The following is a 22,030-nucleotide window of genomic DNA, read 5'->3' as shown; positions in this document are numbered from 1 at the left end:
TGAAATAAGGCTAATTTTCAACTTTGTTCAAATGTGCTGTAACTTTTGTTCCAAATGGTTTTCAAGAGTCTTTCATGGCTTGCCAAGCAGAACTCAGCATGCTAAACTAGTTATATATAGTATTTGCATTGAAATCTTAAGTTAATTTTATCATCAGCTTTCAGTGAAATTTTATTGCTTCTTTCTGCAGCTCTCACTGAAATAAGGCTAATTTTCAACTTTGTTCAAATGTGCTGTAACTTTTGTTCCAAATGGTTTTCAAGAGTCTTTCATGGCTTGCCAAGCAGAACTCAGCATGCTAAACTAGTTATATATAGTATTTGCATTGAAATATTAAGTCAATTTTATCATCAGCTTTCAGTGAAATTTTATTGCTTCTTTCTGCAGCTCTCACTGAAATAAGGCTAATTTTCAACTTTGTTCAAATGTGCTGTAACTTTTGTTCCAAATGGTTTTCAAGAGTCTTTCATGGCTTGCCAAGCAGAACTCAGCATGCTAAACTAGTTATATATAGTATTTGCATTGAAATATTAAGTCAATTTTATCATCAGCTTTCAGTGAAATTTTATTGCTTCTTTCTGCAGCTCTCACTGAAATAAGGCTAATTTTCAACTTTGTTCAAATGTGCTGTAACTTTTGTTCCAAATGGTTTTCAAGAGTCTTTCATGGCTTGCCAAGCAGAACTCAGCATGCTAAACTAGTTATATATAGTATTTGCATTGAAATATTAAGTCAATTTTATCATCAGCTTTCAGTGAAATTTTATTGCTTCTTTCTGCAGCTCTCACTGAAATAAGGCTAATTTTCAACTTTGTTCAAATGTGCTGTAACTTTTGTTCCAAATGGTTTTCAAGAGTCTTTCATGGCTTGCCAAGCAGAACTCAGCATGCTAAACTAGTTATATATAGTATTTGCATTGAAATCTTAAGTCAATTTTATCATCAGCTTTCAGTGAAATTGAAACACTTGTACACTTGTACATAGTGTTTGTATTGAAATATTGAGAACTTTTTGGAAGCATTTTTCATTTGCCTTTGAAAAAAAAAAGTTCCCCTCAACATTCATCTCAAAAAAATTCTTCCTTCAGAAAAAAAAAATTCGTAAAAAAATTCTTCCTATGTTAAAAAAAATCTTCCTCTCAAAATGTAATCTTCCACCAAAAAGAAAAATTTTGCCCAAACTTTTTTTCCAAATGGTTTTCAAGAGTCTTTCACAGATTGCCAAGCAGAACTCAGCATGCTAAACTAGTTATATATAGTATTTGCATTGAAATATTAAGTCAATTTTATCATCAGCTTTCAGTGAAATTTTATTGCTTCTTTCTGCAGCTCTCACTGAAATAAGGCTAATTTTCAACTTTGTTCAAATGTGCTGTAACTTTTGTTCCAAATGGTTTTCAAGAGTCTTTCATGGCTTGCCAAGCAGAACTCAGCATGCTAAACTAGTTATATATAGTATTTGCATTGAAATCTTAAGTCAATTTTATCATCAGCTTTCAGTGAAATTGAAACACTTGTACACTTGTACATAGTGTTTGTATTGAAATATTGAGAACTTTTTGGAAGCATTTTTCATTTGCCTTTGAAAAAAAAAAGTTCCCCACAACATTCATCTCAAAAAAATTCTTCCTTCAGAAAAAAAAAATTCGTAAAAAAATTCTTCCTTTGTTAAAAAAAATCTTCCTCTCAAAATATAATCTTCCACCAAAAAGAAAAATTTTGCTCAAACTTTTTTTCCAAATGGTTTTCAAGAGTCTTTCACAGCTTTCCAAGCTGAACTCAGGATGCCAAACAAGTTGTACATAGTGTTTGTATTGAAATATTAAGAACACATATGCCATTGAAAAGAAAAAAGTTCCCCACAACAGTCACCTCAAAAAAATTCATCCTTGAGAAAAAAAAAAATTCGTAAAAAAAATTCTTCCTTTGTTAAAAAAAATCTTCCTCTCAAAATATAATCTTCCACCAAAAAGAAAAATTTTGCTCAAACTTTTTTTCCAAATGGTTTTCAAGAGTCTTTCACAGCTTTCCAAGCTGAACTCAGGATGCCAAACAAGTTGTACATAGTGTTTGTATTGAAATATTAAGAACATTTTGGAAGCAGTTTTCATTTGCCTTTGAAAAAAAAAAAAGTTCCCTACAACAGTCACATCAAAAAAATTCTTCCTTCAGAAAAAAAAAATCGTAAAAAAATTCTTCCTATGTTAAAAAAAATCTTCCTCTCAAAATGTAATCTTCCACCAAAAAGAAAAATTTTGCCCAAACTTTTTTTCCAAATGGTTTTCAAGTCTTTCACAGATTGCCAAGCTGAACTCAGGATGCCAAACAAGTTGTACATAGTGTTTGTATTGAAATATTAAGAACATTTTGGAAGCAGTTTTCATTTGCCTTTGAAAAAAAAAAAAGTTCCCTACAACAGTCACATCAAAAAAATTCTTCCTTCAGAAAAAAAAAATCGTAAAAAAATTCTTCCTATGTTAAAAAAAATCTTCATCTCAAAATATAATCTTCCACCAAAAAGAAAAATTTTGCTCAAATTTTTTTTCCAAATGGTTTTCTAGAGTCTTTCACAGCTTGCCAAGCTGAACTCAGGATGCCAAACATTGCAAAAAAAGAAGAACATTTCGGTAGCAGTTTTCATATGCCATTGAAAAAAAAAAAAAGTTCACCACAACAGTCACCTCAAAAAAATTCTTCCTTCAGAAAAAAAAAAATCGTAAAAAAATTCTTCCTATGTTAAAAAAAATCTTCCTCTCAAAATATAATCTTCCACCAAAAAGAAAAATGTTGCTAAAACTTTTTTTCCAAATGGTTTTCAAGAGTATTTCACAGCTTGCCAAGCTGAACTCAGGATTCCAAACATAGTAATAAGAATAACGTTTCGATAGCAGTTTTCATATGCCATTGAAAAAAAAAAGTTCCCCACAACAGTCACCTCAAAAAAATTCTTCCTTCAGAAAAAAAAAATTTGTAAAAAAATTCTTCCTATGTTAAAAAAAATCTTCATCTCAAAATATAATCTTCCACCAAAAAGGAAAATTTTGCCCAAATTTTTTTTCCAAATGGTTTTCAAGAGTGTTTCACAGCTTGCCAAGCTGAACTCAGGATGCCAAACATTGCAATAAGAAGAACATTTCGGTAGCAGTTTTCATATGCCATTGAAAAAAAAAAAAGTTCACAACAGTCACCTCAAAAAAATTCTTCCTTCAGAAAAAAAAAATCGTAAAAAAATTCTTCCTATTTAAAAAAAAATGTTCCTCTCAAAATATAATCTTCCACCAAAAAGGAAAATTTTGCCCAAACTTTTTTTCCAAATGGTTTTCAAGAGTGTTTCACAGCTTGCCAAGCTGAACTCAGGATGCCAAACATTGCAATAAGAAGAACATTTCGGTAGCAGTTTACATATGCCATTGAAAAAAAAAAGTTCCCCACAACAGTCACCTCAAAAAAATTCTTCTTTCAGAAAAAAAAAATTCGTAAAAAAATTCTTCCTATGTTAAAAAAAATCTTCCTCTCAAAATATAATCTTCCACCAAAAAGGAAAATTTTGCCCAAACTTTTTTTCCAAATGGTTTTCAAGAGTGTTTCACAGCTTGCCAAGCTGAACTCAGGATGCCAAACATTGCAATAAGAAGAACATTTCAGTAGCAGTTTTCATATGCCATTGAAAAAAAAAAAAGTTCACAACAGTCACCTCAAAAAAATTCTTCCTTCAGAAAAAAAAAATCGTAAAAAAATTCTTCCTATGTTAAAAAAAATGTTCCTCTCAAAATATAATCTTCCACCAAAAAGGAAAATTTTGCCCAAACTTTTATTCCAAATGGTTTTCAAGAGTGTTTCACAGCTTGCCAAGCTGAACTCAGGATGCCAAACATTGCAATAAGAAGAACGTTTCGATAGCAGTTTTCATATGCCATTGAAAAAAAAAAGTTCCCCACAACAGTCAACTCAAAAAAATTCTTCCTTCAGAAAAAAAAAATTCGTAATAAAAATTCTTCCTATGTTAAAAAAAATCTTCGTCTCAAAATATAGTCTTCCACCAAAAAGAAAAATTTTGCTCAAACTTTTTTTCCAAATGGTTTTCAAGAGTATTTCACAGCTTGCCAAGCTGAACTCAGGATTCCAAACAAGTTGTACTTTCAATTATTTGCATTGAAATATAAAGCAGATTTCAGAAGCAGTTTTCATTTGCCTTCAAAAAAAGAATTCCCACTGTCAACCGAAAAAAAATTCTTCCTCCAAAAAAAACCAATGTCGATAAAAAAAATCTTCCTGTGATAAAAGAAATCTTCCTCTCAAAATATAATCTTCCACCAAAAAGAAAAATTTTGCTCAAACTTTTTTTCAGCTTTCAGTGAAATTTTATTGCTTCTTTCTGCAGCTCTCACTGAAATAAGGCTAATTTTCAACTTTGTTCAAATGTGCTGTAACTTTTGTTCCAAATGGTTTTCAAGAGTCTTTCATGACTTGCCAAGCAGAACTCAGCATGCTAAACTAGTTATATATAGTATTTGCATTGAAATATTAAGTCAATTTTATCATCAGCTTTCAGTGAAATTTTATTGCTTCTTTCTGCAGCTCTCACTGAAATAAGGCTAATTTTCAACTTTGTTCAAATGTGCTGTAACTTTTGTTCCAAATGGTTTTCAAGAGTCTTTCATGGCTTGCCAAGCAGAACTCAGCATGCTAAACTAGTTATATATAGTATTTGCATTGAAATCTTAAGTCAATTTTATCATCAGCTTTCAGTGAAATTTTATTGCTTCTTTCTGCAGCTCTCACTGAAATAAGGCTAATTTTCAACTTTGTTCAAATGTGCTGTAACTTTTGTTCCAAATGGTTTTCAAGAGTCTTTCATGGCTTGCCAAGCAGAACTCAGCATGCTAAACTAGTTATATATAGTATTTGCATTGAAATCTTAAGTCAATTTTATCATCAGCTTTCAGTGAAATTTTATTGCTTCTTTCTGCAGCTCTCACTGAAATAAGGCTAATTTTCAACTTTGTTCAAATGTGCTGTAACTTTTGTTCCAAATGATTTTCAAGAGTCTTTCATGGCTTGCCAAGCAGAACTCAGCATGCTAAACTAGTTATATATAGTATTTGCATTGAAATATTAAGTCAATTTTATAATCAGCTTTCAGTGAAATTTTATTGCTTCTTTCTGCAGCTCTCACTGAAATAAGGCTAATTTTCAACTTTGTTCAAATGTGCTGTAACTTTTGTTCCAAATGGTTTTCAAGAGTCTTTCATGGCTTGCCAAGCAGAACTCAGCATGCTAAACTAGTTATATATAGTATTTGCATTGAAATATTAAGTCAATTTTATCATCAGCTTTCAGTGAAATTTTATTGCTTCTTTCTGCAGCTCTCACTGAAATAAGGCTAATTTTCAACTTTGTTCAAATGTGCTGTAACTTTTGTTCCAAATGGTTTTCAAGAGTCTTTCATGGCTTGCCAAGCAGAACTCAGCATGCTAAACTAGTTATATATAGTATTTGCATTGAAATATTAAGTCAATTTTATCATCAGCTTTCAGTGAAATTTTATTGCTTCTTTCTGCAGCTCTCACTGAAATAAGGCTAATTTTCAACTTTGTTCAAATGTGCTGTAACTTTTGTTCCAAATGGTTTTCAAGAGTCTTTCATGGCTTGCCAAGCAGAACTCAGCATGCTAAACTAGTTATATATAGTATTTGCATTGAAATCTTAAGTCAATTTTATCATCAGCTTTCAGTGAAATTTTATTGCTTCTTTCTGCAGCTCTCACTGAAATAAGGCTAATTTTCAACTTTGTTCAAATGTGCTGTAACTTTTGTTCCAAATGGTTTTCAAGAGTCTTTCATGGCTTGCCAAGCAGAACTCAGCATGCTAAACTAGTTATGTATAGTATTTGCATTGAAATATTAAGTCAATTTTATCATCAGCTTTCAGTGAAATTTTATTGCTTCTTTCTGCAGCTCTCAATGAAATAAGGCTAATTTTCAACTTTGTTCAAATGTGCTGTAACTTTTGTTCCAAATGGTTTTCAAGAGTCTTTCATGGCTTGCCAAGCAGAACTCAGCATGCTAAACTAGTTATATATAGTATTTGCATTGAAATCTTAAGTCAATTTTATCATCAGCTTTCAGTGAAATTTTATTGCTTCTTTCTGCAGCTCTCACTGAAATAAGGCTAATTTTCAACTTTGTTCAAATGTGCTGTAACTTTTGTTCCAAATGGTTTTCAAGAGTCTTTCATGGCTTGCCAAGCAGAACTCAGCATGCTAAACTAGTTATGTATAGTATTTGCATTGAAATATTAAGTCAATTTTATCATCAGCTTTCAGTGAAATTTTATTGCTTCTTTCTGCAGCTCTCAATGAAATAAGGCTAATTTTCAACTTTGTTCAAATGTGCTGTAACTTTTGTTCCAAATGGTTTTCAAGAGTCTTTCATGGCTTGCCAAGCAGAACTCAGCATGCTAAACTAGTTATATATAGTATTTGCATTGAAATATTAAGTCAATTTTATCATCAGCTTTCAGTGAAATTTTATTGCTTCTTTCTGCAGCTCTCACTGAAATAAGGCTAATTTTCAACTTTGTTCAAATGTGCTGTAACTTTTGTTCCAAATGGTTTTCAAGAGTCTTTCATGGCTTGCCAAGCAGAACTCAGCATGCTAAACTAGTTATATATAGTATTTGCATTGAAATCTTAAGTCAATTTTATCATCAGCTTTCAGTGAAATTGAAACACTTGTACACTTGTACATAGTGTTTGTATTGAAATATTAAGAACTTTTTGGAAGCATTTTTCATTTGCCTTTGAAAAAAAAAAATTCCCCACAACATTCATCTCAAAAAAATTCTTCCTTCAGAAAAAAAAAATTCGTAAAAAAATTCTTCCTATGTTAAAAAAAATCTTCCTCTCAAAATGTAATCTTCCACCAAAAAGAAAAATTTTGCCCAAACTTTTTTTCCAAATGGTTTTCAAGAGTCTTTCACAGATTGCCAAGCTGAACTCAGGATGCCAAACAAGTTGTACATAGTGTTTGTATTGAAATATTAAGAACATTTTGGAAGCAGTTTTCATTTGCCTTTGAAAAAAAAAAAAGTTCCCTACAACAGTCACATCAAAAAAATTCTTCCTTCAGAAAAAAAAAATCGTAAAAAAATTCTTCCTATGTTAAAAAAAATCTTCCTCTCAAAATGTAATCTTCCACCAAAAAGAAAAATTTTGCCCAAAGTTTTTTTCCAAATGGTTTTCAAGTCTTTCACAGATTGCCAAGCTGAACTCAGGATGCCAAACAAGTTGTACATAGTGTTTGTATTGAAATATTAAGAAAACATATGCCATTGAAAAGAAAAAAGTTCCCCACAACAGTCACCTCAAAAAAATTCTTCCTTCAGAAAAAAAAAAATTCGTAAAAAAATTCTTCCTATGTTAAAAAAAATCTTCATCTCAAAATATAATCTTCCACCAAAAAGAAAAATTTTGCTCAAATTTTTTTTCCAAATGGTTTTCTAGAGTCTTTCACAGCTTGCCAAGCTGAACTCAGGATGCCAAACATTGCAAAAAAAGAAGAACATTTTGGTAGCAGTTTTCATATGCCATTGAAAAAAAAAAGTTCCCCACAACAGTCACCTCAAAAAAATTCTTCCTTCAGAAAAAAAAAAATCGTAAAAAAATTCTTCCTATGTTAAAAAAAAATCTTCCTCTCAAAATTAAATCTTCCACCAAAAAGAAAAATGTTGCTAAAACTTATTTTCCAAATGGTTTTCAAGAGTATTTCACAGCTTGCCAAGCTGAACTCAGGATTCCAAATATTGCAATAAGAAGAACGTTTCGATAGCAGTTTTCATATGCCATTGAAAAAAAAAAGTTCCCCACAACAGTCACCTCAAAAAAATTCTTCCTTCAGAAAAAAAAAATCGTAAAAAAATTCTTCCTATTTTAAAAAAAATGTTCCTCTCAAAATATAATCTTCCACCAAAAAGGAAAATTTTGCCCAAACTTTTTTTCCAAATGGTTTTCAAGAGTGTTTCACAGCTTGCCAAGCTGAACTCAGGATGCCAAACATTGCAATAAGAAGAACATTTCGGTAGCAGTTTACATAAGCCATTGAAAAAAAAAAGTTCCCCACAACAGTCACCTCAAAAAAATTCTTCTTTCAGAAAAAAAAAATTCGTAAAAAAATTCTTCCTATGTTAAAAAAAATCTTCCTCTCAAAATATAATCTTCCACCAAAAAGGAAAATTTTGCCCAAACTTTTTTTCCAAATGGTTTTCAAGAGTGTTTCACAGCTTGCCAAGCTGAACTCAGGATGCCAAACATTGCAATAAGAAGAACATTTCGGTAGCAGTTTTCATATGCCATTGAAAAAAAAAAAAGTTCACAACAGTCACCTCAAAAAAATTCTTCCTTCAGAAAAAAAAAATCGTAAAAAAATTCTTCCTATGTTAAAAAAAATGTTCCTCTCAAAATATAATCTTCCACCAAAAAGGAAAATTTTGCCCAAACTTTTTTTCCAAATGGTTTTCAAGAGTGTTTCACAGCTTGCCAAGCTGAACTCAGGATGCCAAACATTGCAATAAGAAGAACGTTTCGATAGCAGTTTTCATATGCCATTGAAAAAAAAAAGTTCCCCACAACAGTCACCTCAAAAAAATTCTTCCTTCAGAAAAAAAAAATCGTAAAAAAATTCTTCCTATTTTAAAAAAAATGTTCCTCTCAAAATATAATCTTCCACCAAAAAGGAACATTTTGCCCAAACTTTTTTTCCAAATGGTTTTCAAGAGTGTTTCACAGCTTGCCAAGCTGAACTCAGGATGCCAAACATTGCAATAAGAAGAACATTTCGGTAGCAGTTTTCATATGCCATTGAAAAAAAAAAGTTCCCCACAACAGTCACCTCAAAAAAATTCTTCTTTCAGAAAAAAAAAATTCGTAAAAAAATTCTTCCTATGTTAAAAAAAATGTTCCTCTCAAAATATAATCTTCCACCAAAAAGGAAAATTTTGCCCAAACTTTTTTTCCAAATGGTTTTCAAGAGTGTTTCACAGCTTGCCAAGCTGAACTCAGGATGCCAAACATTGCAATAAGAAGAACATTTCGGTAGCAGTTTTCATATGCCATTGAAAAAAAAAAAAGTTCACAACAGTCACCTCAAAAAAATTCTTCCTTCAGAAAAAAAAAATCGTAAAAAAATTCTTCCTATGTTAAAAAAATGTTCCTCTCAAAATATAATCTTCCACCAAAAAGGAAAATTTTGCCCAAACTTTTTTTCCAAATGGTTTTCAAGAGTGTTTCACAGCTTGCCAAGCTGAACTCAGGATGCCAAACATTGCAATAAGAAGAACGTTTCGATAGCAGTTTTCATATGCCATTGAAAAAAAAAAGTTCCCCACAACAGTCACCTCAAAAAAATTCTTCCTTCAGAAAAAAAAAATCGTAAAAAAATTCTTCCTATTTTAAAAAAAATGTTCCTCTCAAAATATAATCTTCCACCAAAAAGGAAAATTTTGCCCAAACTTTTTTTCCAAATGGTTTTCAAGAGTGTTTCACAGCTTGCCAAGCTGAACTCAGGATGCCAAACATTGCAATAAGAAGAACATTTCGGTAGCAGTTTTCATATGCCATTGAAAAAAAAAAAAGTTCACAACAGTCACCTCAAAAAAATTCTTCCTTCAGAAAAAAAAAATCGTAAAAAAATTCTTCCTATGTTAAAAAAAATGTTCCTCTCAAAATATAATCTTCCACCAAAAAGGAAAATTTTGCCCAAACTTTTTTTCCAAATGGTTTTCAAGAGTGTTTCACAGCTTGCCAAGCTGAACTCAGGATGCCAAACATTGCAATAAGAAGAACGTTTCGATAGCAGTTTTCATATGCCATTGAAAAAAAAAAGTTCCCCACAACAGTCACCTCAAAAAAATTCTTCCTTCAGAAAAAAAAAATCGTAAAAAAATTCTTCCTATTTTAAAAAAAATGTTCCTCTCAAAATATAATCTTCCACCAAAAAGGAAAATTTTGCCCAAACTTTTTTTCCAAATGGTTTTCAAGAGTGTTTCACAGCTTGCCAAGCTGAACTCAGGATGCCAAACATTGCAATAAGAAGAACATTTCGGTAGCAGTTTTCATATGCCATTGAAAAAAAAAAGTTCCCCACAACAGTCACCTCAAAAAAATTCTTCTTTCAGAAAAAAAAAATTCGTAAAAAAATTCTTCCTATGTTAAAAAAAATGTTCCTCTCAAAATATAATCTTCCACCAAAAAGGAAAATTTTGCCCAAACTTTTTTTCCAAATGGTTTTCAAGAGTGTTTCACAGCTTGCCAAGCTGAACTCAGGATGCCAAACATTGCAATAAGAAGAACATTTCAGTAGCAGTTTTCATATGCCATTGAAAAAAAAGTTCACCACAAAAGTCACCTCAAAAAAATTCTTCCTTCAGAAAAAAAAAATCGTAAAAAAATTCTTCCTATGTTAAAAAAAATGTTCCTCTCAAAATATAATCTTCCACCAAAAAGGAAAATTTTGCCCAAACTTTTTTTCCAAATGGTTTTCAAGAGTGTTTCACAGCTTGCCAAGCTGAACTCAGGATGCCAAACATTGCAATAAGAAGAACATTTCGGTAGCAGTTTACATATGCCATTGAAAAAAAAAAGTTCCCCACAACAGTCACCTCAAAAAAATTCTTCTTTCAGAAAAAAAAAATTCGTAAAAGAATTCTTCCTATGTTAAAAAAAATCTTCCTCTCAAAATATAATCTTCCACCAAAAAGGAAAATTTTGCCCAAACTTTTTTTCCAAATGGTTTTCAAGAGTGTTTCACAGCTTGCCAAGCTGAACTCAGGATGCCAAACATTGCAATAAGAAGAACATTTCGGTAGCAGTTTTCATATGCCATTGAAAAAAAAAAAAGTTCACAACAGTCACCTCAAAAAAATTCTTCCTTCAGAAAAAAAAAATCGTAAAAAAATTCTTCCTATGTTAAAAAAAATGTTCCTCTCAAAATATAATCTTCCACCAAAAAGGAAAATTTTGCCCAAACTTTTTTTCCAAATGGTTTTCAAGAGTGTTTCACAGCTTGCCAAGCTGAACTCAGGATGCCAAACATTGCAATAAGAAGAACGTTTCGATAGCAGTTTTCATATGCCATTGAAAAAAAAAAGTTCCCCACAACAGTCACCTCAAAAAAATTCTTCCTTCAGAAAAAAAAAATCGTAAAAAAATTCTTCCTATTTTAAAAAAAATGTTCCTCTCAAAATATAATCTTCCACCAAAAAGGAAAATTTTGCCCAAACTTTTTTTCCAAATGGTTTTCAAGAGTGTTTCACAGCTTGCCAAGCTGAACTCAGGATGCCAAACATTGCAATAAGAAGAACATTTCGGTAGCAGTTTTCATATGCCATTGAAAAAAAAAAGTTCCCCACAACAGTCACCTCAAAAAAATTCTTCTTTCAGAAAAAAAAAATTCGTAAAAAAATTCTTCCTATGTTAAAAAAAATCTTCCTCTCAAAATATAATCTTCCACCAAAAAGGAAAATTTTGCCCAAACTTTTTTTCCAAATGGTTTTCAAGAGTGTTTCACAGCTTGCCAAGCTGAACTCAGGATGCCAAACATTGCAATAAGAAGAACATTTCGGTAGCAGTTTTCATATGCCATTGAAAAAAAAAAAAGTTCACAACAGTCACCTCAAAAAAATTCTTCCTTCAGAAAAAAAAAATCTTAAAAAAATTCTTCCTATGTTAAAAAAAATGTTCCTCTCAAAATATAATCTTCCACCAAAAAGGAAAATTTTGCCCAAACTTTTTTTCCAAATGGTTTTCAAGAGTGTTTCACAGCTTGCCAAGCTGAACTCAGGATGCCAAACATTGCAATAAGAAGAACGTTTCGATAGCAGTTTTCATATGCCATTGAAAAAAAAAAGTTCCCCACAACAGTCACCTCAAAAAAATTCTTCCTTCAGAAAAAAAAAATTCGTAATAAAAATTCTTCCTATGTTAAAAAAAATCTTCGTCTCAAAATATAGTCTTCCACCAAAAAGAAAAATTTTGCTCAAACTTTTTTTCCAAATGGTTTTCAAGAGTATTTCACAGCTTGCCAAGCTGAACTCAGGATTCCAAACAAGTTGTACTTTCAATTATTTGCATTGAAATATAAAGCAGATTTCAGAAGCAGTTTTCATTTGCCTTCAAAAAAAGAATTCCCACTGTCAACCGAAAAAAAATTCTTCCTCCAAAAAAAACCAATGTCGATAAAAAAAATCTTCCTGTGATAAAAGAAATCTTCCTCTCAAAATATAATCTTCCACCAAAAAGAAAAATTTTGCTCAAACTTTTTTTCAGCTTTCAGTGAAATTTTATTGCTTCTTTCTGCAGCTCTCACTGAAATAAGGCTAATTTTCAACTTTGTTCAAATGTGCTGTAACTTTTGTTCCAAATGGTTTTCAAGAGTCTTTCATGGCTTGCCAAGCAGAACTCAGCATGCTAAACTAGTTATATATAGTATTTGCATTGAAATCTTAAGTCAATTTTATCATCAGCTTTCAGTGAAATTTTATTGCTTCTTTCTGCAGCTCTCACTGAAATAAGGCTAATTTTCAACTTTGTTCAAATGTGCTGTAACTTTTGTTCCAAATGGTTTTCAAGAGTCTTTCATGGCTTGCCAAGCAGAACTCAGCATGCTAAACTAGTTATATATAGTATTTGCATTGAAATCTTAAGTCAATTTTATCATCAGCTTTCAGTGAAATTTTATTGCTTCTTTCTGCAGCTCTCACTGAAATAAGGCTAATTTTCAACTTTGTTCAAATGTGCTGTAACTTTTGTTCCAAATGGTTTTCAAGAGTCTTTCATGGCTTGCCAAGCAGAACTCAGCATGCTAAACTAGTTATATATAGTATTTGCATTGAAATATTAAGTCAATTTTATCATCAGCTTTCAGTGAAATTTTATTGCTTCTTTCTGCAGCTCTCACTGAAATAAGGCTAATTTTCAACTTTGTTCAAATGTGCTGTAACTTTTGTTCCAAATGGTTTTCAAGAGTCTTTCATGGCTTGCCAAGCAGAACTCAGCATGCTAAACTAGTTATATATAGTATTTGCATTGAAATCTTAAGTCAATTTTATCATCAGCTTTCAGTGAAATTTTATTGCTTCTTTCTGCAGCTCTCACTGAAATAAGGCTAATTTTCAACTTTGTTCAAATGTGCTGTAACTTTTGTTCCAAATGGTTTTCAAGAGTCTTTCATGGCTTGCCAAGCAGAACTCAGCATGCTAAACTAGTTATATATAGTATTTGCATTGAAATCTTAAGTCAATTTTATCATCAGCTTTCAGTGAAATGTTATTGCTTCTTTCTGCAGCTCTCACTGAAATAAGGCTAATTTTCAACTTTGTTCAAATGTGCTGTAACTTTTGTTCCAAATGGTTTTCAAGAGTCTTTCATGGCTTGCCAAGCAGAACTCAGCATGCTAAACTAGTTATATATAGTATTTGCATTGAAATCTTAAGTCAATTTTATCATCAGCTTTCAGTGAAATTATATTGCTTCTTTCTGCAGCTCTCACTGAAATAAGGCTAATTTTCAACTTTGTTCAAATGTGCTGTAACTTTTGTTCCAAATGGTTTTCAAGAGTCTTTCATGGCCTGCCAAGCAGAACTCAGCATGCTAAACTAGGTATATATAGTATTTGCATTGAAATATTAAGTCAATTTTATCATCAGCTTTCAGTGAAATTTTATTGCTTCTTTCTGCAGCTCTCACTGAAATAAGGCTAATTTTCAACTTTGTTCAAATGTGCTGTAACTTTTGTTCCAAATGGTTTTCAAGAGTCTTTCATGGCTTGCCAATCAGAACTCAGCATGCTAAACTAGTTATATATAGTATTTGCATTGAAATATTAAGTCAATTTTATCATCAGCTTTCAGTGAAATTTTATTGCTTCTTTCTGCAGCTCTCACTGAAATAAGGCTAATTTTCAACTTTGTTCAAATGTGCTGTAACTTTTGTTCCAAATGGTTTTCAAGAGTCTTTCATGGCTTGCCAAGCAGAACTCAGCATGCTAAACTAGTTATATATAGTATTTGCATTGAAATCTTAAGTCAATTTTATCATCAGCTTTCAGTGAAATTTTATTGCTTCTTTCTGCAGCTCTCACTGAAATAAGGCTAATTTTCAACTTTGTTCAAATGTGCTGTAACTTTTGTTCCAAATGGTTTTCAAGAGTCTTTCATGGCCTGCCAAGCAGAACTCAGCATGCTAAACTAGTTATATATAGTATTTGCATTGAAATCTTAAGTCAATTTTATCATCAGCTTTCAGTGAAATTTTATTGCTTCTTTCTGCAGCTCTCACTGAAATAAGGCTAATTTTCAACTTTGTTCAAATGTGCTGTAACTTTTGTTCCAAATGGTTTTCAAGAGTCTTTCATGGCTTGCCAAGCAGAACTCAGCATGCTAAACTAGTTATATATAGTATTTGCATTGAAATATTAAGTCAATTTTATCATCAGCTTTCAGTGAAATTTTATTGCTTCTTTCTGCAGCTCTCACTGAAATAAGGCTAATTTTCAACTTTGTTCAAATGTGCTGTAACTTTTGTTCCAAATGGTTTTCAAGAGTCTTTCATGGCTTGCCAAGCAGAACTCAGCATGCTAAACTAGTTATATATAGTATTTGCATTGAAATCTTAAGTCAATTTTATCATCAGCTTTCAGTGAAATTTTATTGCTTCTTTCTGCAGCTCTCACTGAAATAAGGCTAATTTTCAACTTTGTTCAAATGTGCTGTAACTTTTGTTCCAAATGGTTTTCAAGAGTCTTTCATGGCTTGCCAAGCAGAACTCAGCATGCTAAACTAGTTATATATAGTATTTGCATTGAAATATTAAGTCAATTTTATCATCAGCTTTCAGTGAAATTTTATTGCTTCTTTCTGCAGCTCTCACTGAAATAAGGCTAATTTTCAACTTTGTTCAAATGTGCTGTAACTTTTGTTCCAAATGGTTTTCAAGAGTCTTTCATGGCTTGCCAAGCAGAACTCAGCATGCTAAACTAGTTATATATGGTATTTGCATTGAAATCTTAAGTCAATTTTATCATCAGCTTTCAGTGAAATTTTATTGCTTCTTTCTGCAGCTCTCACTGAAATAAGGCTAATTTTCAACTTTGTTCAAATGTGCTGTAACTTTTGTTCCAAATGGTTTTCAAGAGTCTTTCATGGCTTGCCAAGCAGAACTCAGCATGCTAAACTAGTTATATATGGTATTTGCATTGAAATCTTAAGTCAATTTTATCATCAGCTTTCAGTGAAATTTTATTGCTTCTTTCTGCAGCTCTCACTGAAATAAGGCTAATTTTCAACTTTGTTCAAATGTGCTGTAACTTTTGTTCCAAATGGTTTTCAAGAGTCTTTCATGGCTTGCCAAGCAGAACTCAGCATGCTAAACTAGTTATATATAGTATTTGCATTGAAATATTAAGTCAATTTTATCATCAGCTTTCAGTGAAATTTTATTGCTTTTTTCTGCAGCTCTCACTGAAATAAGGCTAATTTTCAACTTTGTTCAAATGTGCTGTAACTTTTGTTCCAAATGGTTTTCAAGAGTCTTTCATGGCTTGCCAAGCAGAACTCAGCATGCTAAACTAGTTATATATAGTATTTGCATTGAAATCTTAAGTCAATTTTATCATCAGCTTTCAGTGAAATTTTATTGCTTCTTTCTGCAGCTCTCACTGAAATAAGGCTAATTTTCAACTTTGTTCAAATGTGCTGTAACTTTTGTTCCAAATGGTTTTCAAGAGTCTTTCATGGCTTGCCAAGCAGAACTCAGCATGCTAAACTAGTTATATATAGTATTTGCATTGAAATCTTAAGTCAATTTTATCATCAGCTTTCAGTGAAATTTTATTGCTTCTTTCTGCAGCTCTCACTGAAATAAGGCTAATTTTCAACTTTGTTCAAATGTGCTGTAACTTTTGTTCCAAATGGTTTTCAAGAGTCTTTCATGGCTTGCCAAGCAGAACTCAGCATGCTAAACTAGTTATATATAGTATTTGCATTGAAATATTAAGTCAATTTTATCATCAGCTTTCAGTGAAATTTTATTGCTTCTTTCTGCAGCTCTCAATGAAATAAGGCTGATTTTCAACTTTGTTCAAATGTGCTGTAACTTTTGTTCCAAATGGTTTTCAAGAGTCTTTCATGGCTTGCCAAGCAGAACTCAGCATGCTAAACTAGTTTTATATAATATTTGCATTGAAATATTAAGTCAATTTTATCATCAGCTTTCAGTGAAATTTTATTGCTTCTTTCTGCAGCTCTCACTGAAATAAGGCTAATTTTCAACTTTGTTCAAATGTGCTGTAACTTTTGTTCCAAATGGTTTTCAAGAGTCTTTCATGGCTTGCCAAGCAGAACTCAGCATGCTAAACTAGTTATATATGGTATTTGCATTGAAATCTTAAGTCAATTTCATCATCAGCTTTCAGTGAAATTTTATTGCTTCTTTCTGCAGCTCTCACTGAAATAAGGCTAATTTTCAACTTTGTTCAAATGTGCTTTAACTTTTGTTCCAAATGGTTTTCAAGAGTCTTTCATGGCTTGCCAAGCAGAACTCAGCATGCTAAACTAGTTATATATGGTATTTGCATTTAAATCTTAAGTCAATTTTATCATCAGCTTTCAGTGAAATTTTATTGCTTCTTTCTGCAGCTCTCACTGAAATAAGGCTGATTTTCAACTTTGTTCAAATGTGCTGTAACTTTTGTTCCAAATGGTTTTCAAGAGTCTTTCATGGCTTGCCAAGCAGAACTCAGCATGCTAAACTAGTTATATATAGTATTTGCATTGAAATATTAAGTCAATTTTATCATCAGCTTTCAGTGAAATTTTATTGCTTCTTTCTGCAGCTTTCAATGAAATAAGGCTGATTTTCAACTTTGTTCAAATGTGCTGTAACTTTTGTTCCAAATGGTTTTCAAGAGTCTTTCATGGCTTGCCAAGCAGAACTCAGCATGCTAAACTAGTTATATATAGTATTTGCATTGAAATATTAAGTCAATTTTATCATCAGCTTTCAGTGAAATTTTATTGCTTCTTTCTGCAGCTCTCACTGAAATAAGGCTAATTTTCAACTTTGTTCAAATGTGCTGTAACTTTTGTTCCAAATGGTTTTCAAGAGTCTTTCATGGCTTGCCAAGCAGAACTCAGCATGCTAAACTAGTTATATATAGTATTTGCATTGAAATCTTAAGTCAATTTTATCATCAGCTTTCAGTGAAATTGAAACACTTGTACACTTGTACATAGTGTTTGTATTGAAATATTAAGAACTTTTTGAAAGCATTTTTCATTTGCCTTTGAAAAAAAAAAGTTCCCCACAACATTCATCTCAAAAAAATTCTTCCTTCAGAAAAAAAAAATTCGTAAAAAAATTCTTCCTATGTTAAAAAAAATCTTCCTCTCAAAATTTAATCTTCCACCAAAAATAAAAATTTTGCCCAAACCTTTTTTCCAAATGGTTTTCAAGAGTCTTTCACAGATTGCCAAGCTGAACTCAGGATGCCAAACAAGTTGTACATAGTGTTTGTATTGAAATATTAAGAACATTTTGGAAGCAGTTTTCATTTGCCTTTGAAAAAAAAAAAAGTTCCCTACAACAGTCACATCAAAAAAATTCTTCCTTCAGAAAAAAAAAATCGTAAAAAAATTCTTCCTATGTTAAAAAAATTTTCCTCTCAAAATATAGTATTCCACCAAAAAGAAAAATTTCCTCTAACTTTTTTTCCAAATGGTTTTCAAGAGTCTTTCACAGCTTGCCAAGCTGAACTCTGGATGCCAAACAAGTTGTACATAGTGTTTGTATTGAAATATTAAGAACAAATATGCCATTGAAAAAAAAAAGTTCCCCACAACAGTCACTTCAAAAAAATTCTTCCTTCAGAAAAAAAAAATCGTAAATAAATTCTTCCTATGTTAAAAAAAATCTTCCTCTCAAAATGTAATCTTCCACCAAAAAGAAAAATTTTGCCCAAACTTTTTTTCCAAATGGTTTTCAAGTCTTTAACAGATTGCCAAGCTGAACTCAGGATGCCAAACAAGTTGTACATAGTGTTTGAATTGAAATATTAAGAAAACATATGCCATTGAAAAGAAAAAAGTTCTCCACAAAAGTCACCTCAAAAAAATTCTTCCTTCAGAAAAAAAAAATTTGTAAAAAAATTCTTCCTATGTTAAAAAAAATCTTCATCTCAAAATATAATCTTCCACCAAAAAGGAAAATTTTGCCCAAACTTTTTTTCCAAATGGTTTTCAAGAGTGTTTCACAGCTTGCCAAGCTGAACTCAGGATGCCAAACATTGCAATAAGAAGAACATTTCGGTAGCAGTTTTCATATGCCATTGAAAAAAAAAAAAGTTCACCACAACAGTCACCTCAAAAAAATTCTTCCTTCAGAAAAAAAAAATCGTAAAAAAATTCTTCCTATTTTAAAAAAAATGTTCCTCTCAAAATATAATCTTCCACCAAAAAGGAAAATTTTGCCCAAACTTTTTTTCCAAATGGTTTTCAAGAGTGTTTCACAGCTTGCCAAGCTGAACTCAGGATGCCAAACATTGCAATAAGAAGAACATTTCGGTAGCAGTTTTCATATGCCATTGAAAAAAAAAAGTTCCCCACAACAGTCACCTCAAAAAAATTCTTCTTTCAGAAAAAAAAAATTCGTAAAAAAATTCTTCCTATGTTAAAAAAAATCTTCCTCTCAAAATATAATCTTCCACCAAAAAGAAAAATGTTGCTAAAACTTTTTTTCCAAATGGTTTTCAAGAGTATTTCACAGCTTGCCAAGCTGAACTCAGGATTCCAAACATTGCAATAAGAAGAACGTTTCGATAGCAGTTTTCATATGCCATTGAAAAAAAAAAGTTCCCCACAACAGTCACCTCAAAAAAATTCTTCCTTCAGAAAAAAAAAATGTGTAAAAAAATTCTTCCTATGTTAAAAAAAATCTTCATCTCAAAATATAATCTTCCACCAAAAAGGAAAATTTTGCCCAAACTTTTTTTCCAAATGGTTTTCAAGAGTGTTTCACAGCTTGCCAAGCTGAACTCAGGATGCCAAACATTGCAATAAGAAGAACATTTCGGTAGCAGTTTTCATATGCCATTGAAAAAAAAAAAAGTTCACCACAACAGTCACCTCAAAAAAATTCTTCCTTCAGAAAAAAAAAATCGTAAAAAAATTCTTCCTATTTTAAAAAAAATGTTCCTCTCAAAATATAATCTTCCACCAAAAAGGAAAATTTTGCCCAAACTTTTTTTCCAAATGGTTTTCAAGAGTGTTTCACAGCTTGCCAAGCTGAACTCAGGATGCCAAACATTGCAATAAGAAGAACATTTCGGTAGCAGTTTTCATATGCCATTGAAAAAAAAAAGTTCCCCACAACAGTGACCTCAAAAAAATTCTTCTTTCAGAAAAAAAAAATTCGTAAAAAAATTCTTCCTATGTTAAAACAAATCTTCCTCTCAAAATATAATCTTCCACCAAAAAGAAAAATGTTGCTAAAACTTTTTTTCCAAATGGTTTTCAAGAGTATTTCACAGCTTGCCAAGCTGAACTCAGGATTCCAAACATTGCAATAAGAAGAACGTTTCGATAGCAGTTTTCATATGCCATTGAAAAAAAAAAGTTCCCCACAACAGTCACCTCAAAAAAATTATTCCTTCAGAAAAAAAAAATGTGTAAAAAAATTCTTCCTATGTTAAAAAAAATCTTCCTCTCAAAATATAATCTTCCACCAAAATGGAAAATTTTGCCCAAACTTTTTTTCCAAATGGTTTTCAAGAGTATTTCACAGCTTGCCAAGCTGAACTCAGGATTCCAAACAAGTTGTACTTTCAATTATTTGCATTGAAATATAAAGTAGATTTCAGAAGCAGTTTTCATTTGCCTTCAAAAAAAGAATTCCCACTGTCAACCGAAAAAAATTCTTCCTCCAAAAAAAACCAATGTCGATAAAAACAATCTTCCTGTGATAAAAGAAATCTTCCTCTCAATATATAATCTTCCACCAAAAAGAAAAATTTTGCTCAAACTTTTTTTCAGCTTTCAGTGAAATTTTATTGCTTCTTTCTGCAGCTCTCACTGAAATAAGGCTAATTTTCAACTTTGTTCAAATGTGCTGTAACTTTTGTTCCAAATGGTTTTCAAGAGTCTTTCATGGCTTGCCAAGCAGAACTCAGCATGCTAAACTAGTTATATATAGTATTTGCATTGAAATATTAAGTCAATTTTATCATCAGCTTTCAGTGAAATTTTATTGCTTCTTTCTGCAGCTCTCACTGAAATAAGGCTAATTTTCAACTTTGTTCAAATGTGCTGTAACTTTTGTTCCAAATGGTTTTCAAGAGTCTTTCATGGCTTGCCAAGCAGAACTCAGCATGCTAAACTAGTTATATATAGTATTTGCATTGAAATCTTAAGTCAATTTTATCATCAGCTTTCAGTGAAATTTTATTGCTTCTTTCTGCAGCTCTCACTGAAATAAGGCTAATTTTCAACTTTGTTCAAATGTGCTGTAACTTTTGTTCCAAATGGTTTTCAAGAGTCTTTCATGGCTTGCCAAGCAGAACTCAGCATGCTAAACTAGTTATATATAGTATTTGCATTGAAATCTTAAGTCAATTTTATCATCAGCTTTCAGTGAAATTTTATTGCTTCTTTCTGCAGCTCTCACTGAAATAAGGCTAATTTTCAACTTTGTTCAAATGTGCTGTAACTTTTGTTCCAAATGGTTTTCAAGAGTCTTTCATGGCTTGCCAAGCAGAACTCAGCATGCTAAACTAGTTATATATGGTATTTGCATTGAAATCTTAAGTCAATTTTATCATCAGCTTTCAGTGAAATTTTATTGCTTCTTTCTGCAGCTCTCACTGAAATAAGGCTAATTTTCAACTTTGTTCAAATGTGCTGTAACTTTTGTTCCAAATGGTTTTCAAGAGTCTTTCATGGCTTGCCAAGCAGAACTCAGCATGCTAAACTAGTTATATATAGTATTTGCATTGAAATCTTAAGTCAATTTTATCATCAGCTTTCAGTGAAATTTTATTGCTTCTTTCTGCAGCTCTCACTGAAATAAGGCTAATTTTCAACTTTGTTCAAATGTGCTGTAACTTTTGTTCCAAATGGTTTTCAAGAGTCTTTCATGGCTTGCCAAGCAGAACTCAGCATGCTAAACTAGTTATATATGGTATTTGCATTGAAATCTTAAGTCAATTTTATCATCAGCTTTCAGTGAAATTTTATTGCTTCTTTCTGCAGCTCTCACTGAAATAAGGCTAATTTTCAACTTTGTTCAAATGTGCTGTAACTTTTGTTCCAAATGGTTTTCAAGAGTCTTTCATGGCTTGCCAAGCAGAACTCAGCATGCTAAACTAGTTATATATAGTATTTGCATTGAAATATTAAGTCAATTTTATCATCAGCTTTCAGTGAAATTTTATTGCTTCTTTCTGCAGCTCTCAATGAAATAAGGCTGATTTTCAACTTTGTTCAAATGTGCTGTAACTTTTGTTCCAAATGGTTTTCAAGAGTCTTTCATGGCTTGCCAAGCAGAACTCAGCATGCTAAACTAGTTATATATAGTATTTGCATTGAAATCTTAAGTCAATTTTATCATCAGCTTTCAGTGAAATTTTATTGCTTCTTTCTGCAGCTCTCACTGAAATAAGGCTAATTTTCAACTTTGTTCAAATGTGCTGTAACTTTTGTTCCAAATGGTTTTCAAGAGTCTTTCATGGCTTGCCAAGCAGAACTCAGCATGCTAAACTAGTTATATATGGTATTTGCATTGAAATCTTAAGTCAATTTCATCATCAGCTTTCAGTGAAATTTTATTGCTTCTTTCTGCAGCTCTCACTGAAATAAGGCTAATTTTCAACTTTGTTCAAATGTGCTGTAACTTTTGTTCCAAATGGTTTTCAAGAGTCTTTCATGGCTTGCCAAGCAGAACTCAGCATGCTAAACTAGTTATATATGGTATTTGCATTGAAATCTTA

This window comes from Ammodytes marinus (assembly GCF_949987685.1).
Source record: "Ammodytes marinus genome assembly, chromosome: 14".
NCBI classification, from domain to species: Eukaryota; Metazoa; Chordata; class Actinopteri; order Uranoscopiformes; family Ammodytidae; genus Ammodytes; species Ammodytes marinus.
The sequence above is the reverse complement of the archived record's forward strand: the minus strand, read 5'-3'. Positions refer to the sequence as shown.